General features: G+C 38.8%; 1 protein-coding gene across 2 annotated transcripts in view; it reads left to right on the top strand.

The window, feature by feature from the left end:
• The first annotated feature begins 1256 nt into the window (after positions 1 to 1256).
• The window catches only part of LOC137641395 (uncharacterized), an 89959-nt gene continuing 78978 nt past the window's right edge, over positions 1257 to 12237 (top strand). Inside the window, exon 1 of one of the 2 annotated variants that reach the window (XM_068373915.1) lies at positions 1257 to 1395. The gene's annotated coding sequence lies outside the window, so the exon portion shown is untranslated. Of the gene's footprint in view, positions 1396 to 4767; positions 4944 to 12237 lie in introns of those variants that run through there. The other variant, XM_068373917.1, reaches the window with a different exon arrangement.

Genomic DNA, 12237 nt, shown 5'->3' with positions numbered 1-12237 from the left:
TTAAACTTGCCCAACACTCCATTAAAAAAAATAACCGAGGAAGAGATAGAATAGTGGGCCTGCCTGTACCCTCAAGGAAGAGAACTCTACCCCAAGGCAGTTAAGGACAATGGTACTGAGGGTGTGGCACTACCCAAGACTAAAGAACAATGACTTGATATTGGAGGGATTTTCTATTACAAGAGCTGCTCCCTATAATTGAAGAGTCTCTTCTACAGTTACCAAAGTGAAAGTAGCCATTGATGCAGTAATTAAAAGGTGAGTGAAGAAGAATTGTTTAGTTAGCTAGGTGTATAGAGAAAAAGGAGAATGTGCAAAGAAAGGGTTAGATTAATCTGAGTATGAGTAGGCAAAGAAAAGATGAGCCGTAAACAGAGAGGGGCCAAATGTGGTACTATCTGGTCAGTAAAATGGCACAATAAATCTAGTGGCTGGTGCATTGGCCAACCTATTGAAAATATCATTTAGTAACTTAATTAATTTTGTCATGTGCCTATTGTGGATAAATGCGCCATAAACATCATAATGAAAATATAAATTTCTTCTTAGGAAGACCTTTAGATCCTGTTATAATATCGGTAGGTTACGATGGTTTTAACTACTCTAGTTTTAACTAGCGGTTACTTTTGTTCTGTATCGTATTTTGTTGGCGTTTGTCTTAGCAATCTTCGATATTCATATTATTATCTTAAGTTCTGAGCATTGTTGTTGCAAAAATTGGTCTGTCTTATTATTCATATTTCGTAACCTTTCTCTCCTATCAGTGTATTTCTTCCTTTGGTTATATTGCTGTAGTTATAACTTTTGCTGATTACTGAAGCCAAGGTCATGCATAAACACGAACACCGTAGTAATCGTTTATCGTAAATTTTAAAGTAATATCCCTCCCTGATATGCTGTTTTGTGCAACTGTAATGGTAAATGTGGTTCCTATTAATAATCCAGCATAGTTTCCCTTTACTACGACTTTCATTATGAACAGCGTCCATATGATGTAGTCGTTCTATTGGTTTGATTGTTCGAGTTAGAGTCTGGAAACTGGAAAGTGGAAATGGTCAGTCAGTCCAGGGTTGCCAGGTTGGCCTTTTTTCGGGCCAAAAAACTCCAAATTTGTCCTTTTTTTGAGCTAGATACCTGAATTTGGCCGTTTTGAAATTGGTTAGCCTTAAATGCTATATTTTTGGCCTTTTTCTACTTTTAGGTTGGCCTTTTAAAGCTGCAGTTGATGAGACGTTGGCCTTTTCTCATTTGGAAAACCTGGTAACCCTGAGTCAGTCATCTCGAAGATACCGTAGTGATAACTTGTGAGAACTTAGTGCGAATGTGATAAATTTAAGTGAACATCAATTCTCGAACCAGTCTAAACTGAAGAGGTTCCAGAGCAGACATTTGCAGGTAAGAAAGTGGTATATTATCTCAGATATTAAATCATTGAAATGCATTGTGTTATTTACATAGGCGAAGTATTATCGAGAATTAATCAACTAACGTGTTCGGTGGCTTTATGCTTGACCTGTCATGTAGATTTGTTTTGAAGGTCTTTGATAAATTTCCGCCATTATTATTTTTATTAATTTTGATAGCTCATTATGAATAAAAGGCTGACTCACTAGTCGAATTTGTTGTTTTGTTTATCATCTACGCCTATTAATGCAAAGGGCCTGTAGGAGCCCCTGGGCTTATAGCATCCTGCTTTTCCAACTAGGGGTGTAGCTTGGCAAATAATAATAATAATAGATTTCGCCAGTCGTCTTTATCTAGCTCTTTTAAATCAATACTTCTCCATTCATCATCTCTTACTTCACGCTTCATAGCCCTCAGTCATGTAGGCCTGGGTCTTCCGAATCATCCAGTGCTCCTGACGGGCTGCCAACGCAAGAGCCCGTGTCCAGCAAAAGGCTGGGCAATCAATCAAGCAACCAGTGCCTGGGGAGTTCTGTTAATAGTTTGGTTTGGTGAACTAATCTTTCTTAGGGCGGGTTCACACGGCCGAACGGTTCATCGAACGCTGTTCGAAGACAAGTGTTTGAAGTGATGGTCGAACGTGTAAACGAGGTATTTGGTTGTCAAACACGTTCGTTGAACGGTTCGAAGAAAGTCTGTTCTCTTGTGGCTGACTCCCCCCTCTTCGAACCGTTCGACAACAAGTTCTTCGAACTGTTCGATCCGTACGTTTGTTTGTTCCTAGTTTTCTTTCTTTTCTAGTATCTCGTCATTAATGGCAGTTCATAGTCGTAATTTAATATAGTCTGTTTTAATTATTTTCATGTCTTGATCTATGGGAAATGGCTTTATTGATTTTGTTTTATGTAACCTGTTTACTTTCGTTTGGTGGAGTTAGCGTTTGTTAGTCCTTGTATGATTTTAAGCGTTTAGCTACTGTGCGCCTAGACATTATAATAAACTGCCAACTGAAATGAAGGACCTAAAGGGAGCAATTGAATTTAAGAAGAAACTAAAGACATTACTTTTCACAAGATCATATGATTTGGAAGATGCTACAATCAAAGAATTGTATAAGTTATAATGAAAATGTTTCGGTAGATGATTGATATGGACCCGCCCGAGAAGTAGTTCACTCGACTTCAGTGGCGGGTTGGATTTAAACCCAAAACAAGTAAACAAGTAGTGCTTATGCTCACCTAACCGGCCGTTAGTGAAATTCTTGACTTTTATCCAATCCATTCGATACTGACAGATTCATGCAACTTCAATGGAATTATTTGCAACAAATTTAAAAATTATTGATGCTATTCATCCACCTACTTCTTGGTCTCCCTCTTCGTATCTTTCCCTCCGAAATCCCAATAATTTTTTTTCTCGATATTTTGGCATTCTGCAGATGTGCCCAAACCATTTCAATTGGCTCTTTTCAGTTTGAAGAATCATCGATTCCACACACAATCCTTCTCTGATATTAGTATTGTATAATATGTCTTTTAGTTATGTCTTAAAAGTGGGAAAAGATGCAGACAAAGAAGATGATAAATTAGACGCAAAACATGCATTTCAGCCTCCGTCGAATCCCGTCTCACAACTGTTATTAACAATTGACTTACAATTTAATTTTCACTTTTCGTGGGATATTTCTGTTTTGTAGTAGCTGGTACATAGCACCTAAATTTTTACTGTTTAGCTACTCTGCTGTTTATCTCGGGCAGAAGTTGTGTTTAAGAATTGAGTCATGCAATTTAATATTCACTTTTCTTGGGATATTAGTTTTGTAATAGCTGGTACAGAGTACATACTTTTTTTTTTTATTATAATTGGATATTTTCTGTATCTCGGGCTCCATCCTTCCATCTGAGGTCATAAACCGACCTAGGGACCTAAATGAGTTTGTTCTTCGGATGGTGGTAGCCTGGCAGCCTTAGCGGTAATTCCAAAGAAGCCACATCACTATTTTGCATAAATTATAATACTTCATTTTAGGTTGTGTTTTTCATGAATCTGACCATATTTTCTTGGTAAAGTCGTCTTAAACTCATTACCCCCCTACAAGTCTGTGTGTGGGGGGGGGGGGCAGTTGAGAATCGGTAGTTTTGGGTGGGAAAATGTAGAAAAAAAAGTTTTTTCAAGTAATATTACTTGTTAGAAATGCACAATAAACACAAAATAATTAGTTGGAAAACTATATGGTTTATTGTTGGTTTCCTTTCCTTATTTTAACTCAGTTGCGTAATTTTATCAAAATATTTCACGATTTGACCCCTGACAGTTTGTACATGACTATCAGGTGTCCAATCCATTTTCGAAAACCTTCTTTTTAAACTTTAGTTTGGTGTCCTTTCCTTATTCTAAGTATCATAAATATTAATTGTCTATAATTCACATCACTTCCTTCCAATGATTTTCTTTTTTTTTTTTTTTTTTTTTTTTTGCACCGCCGTGGCTTGCAAAATTGACATTATATCATTGCTTTTATGTTTTGGCAAGCTGTACATGATGAACTGCGATCGCCAGACCCGTGGGTCATTATTTTGGAAATATATTTATAAACTTATCGTGGTTTTTGCTCCTCTGTTATTACACGCAAAGTTATGACACTACTGTTATGTTCTTGCAAGCGGTATATTTTACTTTTACGGGAGCAACAATAGGTATATACTGAACACTGGGCGTTTTCAACATAATCAATAACCAATTATTATTTTCCAGCCCCCATTAATCATAGAGAAAAATACCAAATTAATGAGCACTCCTCCATTTCTTATAGCGAATTCCGGTTTAGCTAGTAATTAAAGTATCGTGTATTAACCGAACGATAATACCTAAAGACATTCCTGAAGTAGTCGATCCTACAAAAAGCTCCACAACACAGCAACGTTTTTGCTTAAGAATTAAATTATGTCTTTGCTGGCATATTCAATCACAACTGTAGATAAATGAAAATTCACTGCAATCCACATTGCACTAGAAACAATCCATAGGAAATTGGTCTAAGAACTAACGCCATAATGCCCAACCATTTCCTCTGTCATAGCTACAATAATGCTAGACTAAATGTCGTTTTTTTCTCCATTATTTGAAGTATTCAGTTAAAGTTATCAGTGGACACTAGACAGGCAACTTTATTATTCCGTTGAAATCCTAGTGAAACTCATAGATACGACGTTGAACTTGGTTTTCGACCAGACTATAAAGGGAAGACATGAACGTCACTTGAATTTCTGTGAGCATTTGTCCGCTTTAGTGGTGCGCATTGGCAACAGATGGCGCTGATCAGGGTCTGGGTGTGCACAAGTTTTTTTGTTTTAGGAAGACTTTCTTCTTGTCTTTGGTTTTCTAACTTTTCTAATGTATTACAATGCTGTCATAGCTCAGATAATAATGTTATTAGAACTGCTTGTCTGTGTCAGAAAGTGAGGTAAAGTGCTCAGTAAAAAGCAAACATTAGCGTAGAGGATTCATCTCTCCCGAGTCCGACTTGGGAAAAATTCAAGGTAAAAATTATCAAGCTCCTTTATTTCAACCCCGTTCAATCTCTCACAAATTACTATACTTTTATATAGCCTTTCGCGTGCACTTATTATCTAGATAATTATATTTTTTAATATCCAATGCGGCATGCTTCTGAAGATTTACTATAAAAGTTTAGAATGCTAATTTTTTTTCCTTTGCCTACTTAATGCACTACTGAATAGTCTGGCCACTGGCCTAGGTAATATGGCTTATAGTATCAAGATTTTTCAACTAGGATTATAGTTATCTTGTAACAACAACAATAATAATAATAATAGTAATAATAGTAGTAATAATGATAATAGCTTCTGTACCATGGTCTTTCACTGTCTTGGGTTAGTTCTCTTGCTTGAGAGTACACCTTTTTATTATTATTATTATTATTATTATTAGGTTATGCTATTCTATCTTGTTTCTTTTCCTCTTTTTATCGTTTATATATGAAAGATCTACTTTAATGTTGTTACAGTTCTTAATATATTTTATTTTTATTTTTATTTTAATTGTTCATAACTTCTCTTGTATGTTTATTTCCTTGTTTCATTTTCCCACTGGGCTATTTTTCCCTGTTGGAGCCCCTGCTTTTCCAACTAGGGTTGTAGCTTAGTTTTAAAACATAAGACTTACCCGGTAGTTATATATACTGTATAGCTTTAATTATATATAACTACTGGGTAAGTATATTCAAAAATTTATTTTATAATGAAAATACACTTTTTAAACATAAGACTTACCCGGTAGTTATATATGATTAAAGCTATATATATAACTACCGGTTAAGTATGTTCAAAAATTTATTTTATAATGAAAATAGCATTTTTAATAATAATGATAATTTGGCTGGCATGCCCAATCTTACTGGAGCACAAAAACCTTATCTATTTGAAAAGTTACTTGTCTGGTGAGGCTCTTTGTGTAGGCCTAATTGAAAATATTCCTATTAGGGATGATAGTTATTGGAGAGCTTTTGATTGGCCAGATACTAACTTTTTAGAGGACTTGATTATAAATAAGATGTTGAATTATGTACTTTGTGCACCTGAAATCGCCCAGTTTAAGGACGTTGAGTCTTTGGTTAGGTTAATTAGGAGCAAGGTTTCAAATTTAAAGGGTGTGGGATTAAACTTGACTTCATATAATTCTGGCTGGACTTATTCCATTTAGTAAGGTGGTTATTAATAAATTACCTCATTTCCGTATTTAACTATCAAGGGAAATAAACACTAATTATCCTGATTTCAATCAGCTAGTTGATAAATATCAGAAAATTATAATAAGGTTGAAGATAGGTTTATGTTTAAAGGACCAAGGGGGTTAAATTCAAACCTCAGAGGGATACCTTTATTAATCTCTTTAAGGATAACTTTAAATTAAAACCTAATGATATTAGTAAGATTGTTGCTGTCAAAAATAAATCATTTGAATATCCTTAGATGATCCAGAATTACAAATGCAAATTTTTCCAAACTGCTGGACATTCAACATATAAATGTTGTAGTTACAGTAGTTTGGAAGCTAGGAAAGCTAAGGTTTCATCTGTAGGATTGCGTTATAGTTGTTTGAATGCCAATCATAAATCTAACACGTGACCAGGTTTAAAAGCAGCACTGCCTTACAAATATTTTCTTTGAAACAAGGCTGAAAATCATGTAGCCATATGTAATCTTATCTTATCAAAAACTTGTGTGGTTCTGAAAATAAAGTATTTAGTATGGTGAATTATTTGGATATTTTAGTTTCAATTATATCTGCCAGTCACTAGTGGTAAAAGATCTGCTAGGTGTTACTTCTTGCTAGATATGGTACACAATGTAGTATAATTGGCCCTATTAGTATGTTCCTTTGGTTTGCTTATAATTGCAAAAGAGGGTTTTAATTAGGTTGTAGATCTGATCTTTCCCAATGGACACAGATTATGGTGTTTATTTGCCATGGAAGACTGTTTAACCTAAATTGATGACTTATCATTGAGGGTATGGATGATGATAACTTGCATGTTTCCCCAGATTTTCCTGGGTCAAGGTTGAAAACATAAAATTGCTTGGCTTTATAGGTAATGATGTTCTCCAATATTTAAGCCAAGTTAGTTTACAATAGGCTGCAATTTATGGTAAAAGATGTAGAGTCACCAAGTTAGCTAGTGGTTATATTTCAATGGGAAATTGTATAAATTTAAGGTACGTACTACATTAAGAGCAGGATTATAGAGACTATGGTTATGAGAAATTTAGATCTTTTTATGGTTAACTCTTCCATTAGTTATAATCCTGTGGAAACTGAACGTCATAAGGTTTGCGAAGAAGAGAAGGTTTTAAAATTTAATTCCCACAAGATCATCGGCAGAGATCTCATAAGAGTTCCCAGGACTCATCAATGGACATATCATCTCTTTTATTATGAGAGTAGTCGGACCTTTTCGGCTGTGTTCCCCCCTCCCAAGACTTGGTAACGCCAAGCTTCTCTAAACAAGTACGGTACTGTATCTCCTTCCAAGTCTAATAACGCTGGGAAGTTGAGTATAACAAATCCTACTTTACCCAGAATTTCAGCTTTTAACAATTCAGCTAGGCTGAACGTTCATTATACCTAGTCTGGACGCCCACTGTATCTAAGCGTGATGGCGTTACTGCACCCGCCACTATCCCAACACTTGAGGCAACTCCGCATCTTGGGCAGACTAACAGGTCTAAAAAAGTTTTCACCCCTAAGCATCATTTGACTTGAGAGTATTCCTTTGCAACTTAATAATGATAAAGCTCGGGCCTATAACAGTTTATGAAATACACACTCCAGAGGGCATGGTAGGTCATCACCCATTATTTAAAAAATCCCAAGGAGTTTGATAAACTTTTTGCTAGGAAATATGACAAATCCTCGACTTATGCCGATAAGTTTTATCCAATGATAATAGCAAATCGATTAATTGTCATGACTAACAGCACACTAGCTCCTGGCCTAATGTTCATGATGCTAAAACCACACGTTCTACGTAACACAACTTTATTTCAGATAATTCATTGCAGGTACAAAATAAATGTAAGGGGCAAAGAATGTTTCCCACCTTCCCAAGAGTCAACCCCCCATCTGGCACAGATGAAGGAACTTTCAGTAGACGACGTAGACGTGGCCTGCTCCATAGGCGTTCTAGGTGGCAGAGTTTTGAGAATGCCTTCTTGCCTTGTAAATTGAGCTCTGAAAGAGACTTCAATTCCTCTGCCTCGCACTCAGTTGCTAAAGACAAACATTCTTATAACAAGAGTGAGTTGGACTCCTCCCGTTCCTTCTCTGCCCCCTATTCCCATTACAATATGAATGATACAAGGGAAAGAAAGGACATTTGAGGAAGATTTAAGAACTCTGCAGCCATTTAAACGGAACAACTGAATTATGACATTATCACAATGAATGACTCCGGAGAACCTCAATGTGCGAGCGAGCATTAGCATTGCCATGTACCTCTCCTTGAGGTCCAATGTCAGGCTCAGAAGCCTTGCACTTTATTAGGATTAAGAGCCTCATCTGTCGTTTGGATGAATTGGATTTGTCACCTCGATGCGCAAACCGCTAATAGACGGTGCGCTGTTGACTCTTTACACAGTCTCAAAGCCCCAGACACAGGTTCAATGTGGGGCTTTCTAATCCGACTAAAGCTACGGTAAACTCTGAATACACAAGTTTCAGCGTGAGAAAACTTTGCCTAGAGCCAATAGGTCCTTGAAACTACCACTTTTACCTGTCATGCCAGAGACGTTTATACGTATACGCTGGCACTTATCAAGTCCACTTACCATTAATGCTAATGTGGCTAACCTGGTTCCATTGGTACCAGCAGAGAAACTAACTAATCTCCCATCCATTGTTTGGGGGTTTAAAATGGCTAACATGGAGGTAGCGGCTATGTCCACAATCCAAGCCTGCTCATGGCTAAACCGCTGATCTGGGGCAGTCGCCCGCTTTGCAGTAACAGAAGACCTTAAGAATGAGCATGTTCGGGAACAATTTTAGGAATTATCCATAACTGGAGCCAAAATCTTAAGAATTCCTTCTGCATCAGAACGTATTCCTGTGGGGTAATTGCATTCTAAAGAGGCCCGATGCTGTCTTGGCCAGATACTCTACACAGCTGTCCCCCAGAGATGCGTTAGCCCTAAGAAATTCAGAGATAGTAAATTTCCCCTCCATTTTCCTGCCCTTGGATGTAATGAAGGCGATTGAAAAGGTAGAGAGGTTATGACTAGGTCCTATGATAAGTAAAGCAAAGGCACCAAGGTTGCCCGCTCTCCAGAAACAGTTAAGGAACTCGCCTTTTAAGCCAGTTCTCTAGCAGAGACGACTTTTATCTCCAACGGATGTACAACATCCCAGGAAGAAGAAGATCTCACTTTGAAGACGGCATTCCTGCTTGCTTTAGCCTTGGCAAAGAGAATCGGTGAACTACATGGCCTCTCGTATGACATCGCCCATTCAAGGGGATGGGGGTAAGTGACACTTAGTCCCTTAGTTTATTGCTAAGGCTCAAAACCCAGGGGTGCTGGACCATAGACTAGGGCAAAGAGAAGGATCACATAGAACAATTTCCTCCTTGATTCGCCAAGTAATTGAAAGAGCCTTGGCTCCCGATCTTCCTCAGGCTCGTCGACTTAGAGCCCATGATGTCACAGGAATCAGCACTTCCTGGGCATTCAAATGCAACTTCTCCGTGTTGCAAGTACTTCAAGCAGGCGTGTGGAAGAGACAGACCACCTTCACAGCCCATTATTTAAAAGACGTGACCCACAGGAGAGACTATACGTTCACTATCGGTCCTGTGGTGGCTGCTCAACAATTGGTTTAAGATACCTCAGGCTCCTTGATGGACTAGTAGCAGTTGGTTGAGGGCATTGATTACCTGGGTTAAGACTGGGATGAATGAGAAGAATGTCTGGCTTTCCTTTCTTCATCTTTCCCTCCCTTGGGGTAGAGCACCAAAGGTCCCTCTGCAAGCTGGCTTCAACCTCTGCAGGAAATTATCACTTCCCTTGTGTAGTCTACTATAAGTTATAAAATTTTTATACTGTCCACGTCCCCATTGCTTTCTGCGAGGGAGAAATGGGATAAGTCTTGTTTTCCTACATAAACTCAGAAGGTGTTCATACATGACAACAACCTCTATTACACTGCATTGGACAGGCCACTATTATACTCACTTTGTCAAAGTTTTCCCTAGACCACAGTCATATACAGTACTGTACTAGGTAAAACCAGGTCAATGTCCATGCCAGATCTAGGACTTCCACCCACCTACGAGTGGGTCATCCGCATAAATAACGGAAAGTTTTTTAGTAGGGGAACAAATGACAAATTCAGAGATAGTTTTTATTTTTCCCCAACTAATACAAACCTGGAGTTATTCATATAAATCGGCCTGCCATCACCTGTCCCCCAGAAGTCATGCCTGAATCAAAAGTGACGTCTCTCACTGCTGCGAGAGTATATATAGAGGTGGCTGGGTACCCATCAGCCACCCCCAGCCTACCCGCTCAAGCAGTTAGGCAGGCTTGCCACCTCGCAATGAAAGTCTAATGGCTACCTTTCAGCTACGCTGGAAGATAATCCACATAAATAACTCCATTTTTGATTAGTTAGGGAAAAATACAAATTATCTCCAAATTTGTCAATTTAGGACTGTACATTTTCCATTTCTTTCCTTCCCTGACCCACCTCCATCAGCGTAGGAGTGAGAGTTATGAATATCTTGAGTGTATTAAAAATGGCTGTCTGCTAAAGAAGGTGATGAATGCAAGAGTTGATGGGAGAAGTACAAGAGGAAGGCCAAGGTTTGGGTGGATGGATGGTGTGAAGAAAGCTCTGGGTGATAGGAGGATAGATGTGAGAGAGGCAAGAGAGCGTGCTAGAAATAGGAATGAATGGCGAGCGATTGTGACGCAGTTCCGGTAGGCCCTGCTGCTTCCTCCGGTGCCTTAGATGACCGCGGAGGTAGCAGCAGTAGGGGATTCAGCATTATGAAGCTTCATCTGTGGTGGAATTGTGGGAGGTTGGGCTGTGGCACCCTAGCAGTACCAGCTGAACTCGGCTGAGTCCCTGGTTAGGCTGGAGGAACGTAGAGAGTAGTCCCCTTTTTGTTTTGTTTCTTTGTTGATGTCGGCTACCCCCCAAAATTGGGGGAAGTGCTTTGGTATATGGATGGATGGATTAAAAATAAAATTGATTTTAATAATAATATCTATTATTCTCAGTTTTGACTTTTAAGACTAAAAAGTCAAAGAATCTGCATCGTACCCAAGCTGAGGTTATTGTCACTAACTGCCAGACTGTCTCAATACTGTAATAGAAGTCCAAGCCTATTGCAAGGAAAGAAAACAGGAAATTTCCAGTTTTAGGGTGAATTAAATCTAGCTTTGAGAGAGATAAGCTTTATGGATATCAGGCGAGTGTAGCAGTACTGAAATGAATTTGATCAAAATTCGATTTTCAATATTAAACTTACCCGATGATCATATAGCTGTCAGCTCTGCTGCCCGACAGAAAAAACCTACGGGCGGAATACGCCAGCGATCGCTATACAGGTGGGGGTGTACATCAACAGCGCCATCTGTCGAGTAGGTACTCAAGTACTCTATGTCAACACAGAACCAATTTTCTCTCTGTCGTGCCACCGGCAAGACCTACTGAATACGCTCTTGTTTTCTGGATTGATTTTCACGTTATTTGGTGAAGTATTCATCTCTAGTTATTAGCTATCGCTGTGCAGAAGTTATCTTCAATACTTCCTTGCATTCTTTTTTGGATTTGGATTATTTGTTGACGACTTGGATAGATTTTGAATTCCCCCCTTTGCCTAATTCAAGATGTCTGACCCTTCTCAAGTCCCCAAGTACAGGAAATGTAGCGCTAGGGACTGTTCAAGGCGTCTTCCGAAGGCCTCTATCGATCCGCACACCGTTTGTTCCAATTGTAGGGGTAAAGCCTGTCAATTGGAAGATCGATGTGAGGAATGCGCTGGGCTTTCGGAATTCGGGTTTCAAGAATTCCTGAAATATGCACGTAGGCTAGAGAAGGATAGGATCAGGAGGAGTTCGTCTCGCTCAATTGATTTTTCCTCTCCCCATGCCCCTCAACCTATTCCTTCCCCTGTAGTGGTTGCACCCGACCCCCCTGCTAGCTCTCATCAACCTTCAATGGCGGATATGATGCGTGCCATTCAGGCTCTAGGTGAGAGAGTCGAGTCATTGGCTAATGACCGCAATCAACTCATGGCTGACGTCAGAGAGTTGA

The sequence above is a fragment of the Palaemon carinicauda genome, chromosome 5 (assembly GCF_036898095.1).
Source record: "Palaemon carinicauda isolate YSFRI2023 chromosome 5, ASM3689809v2, whole genome shotgun sequence".
In the NCBI taxonomy this organism is placed as follows: Eukaryota; Metazoa; Arthropoda; class Malacostraca; order Decapoda; family Palaemonidae; genus Palaemon; species Palaemon carinicauda.
This window is presented reverse-complemented; position numbering and strand designations above follow the sequence as displayed.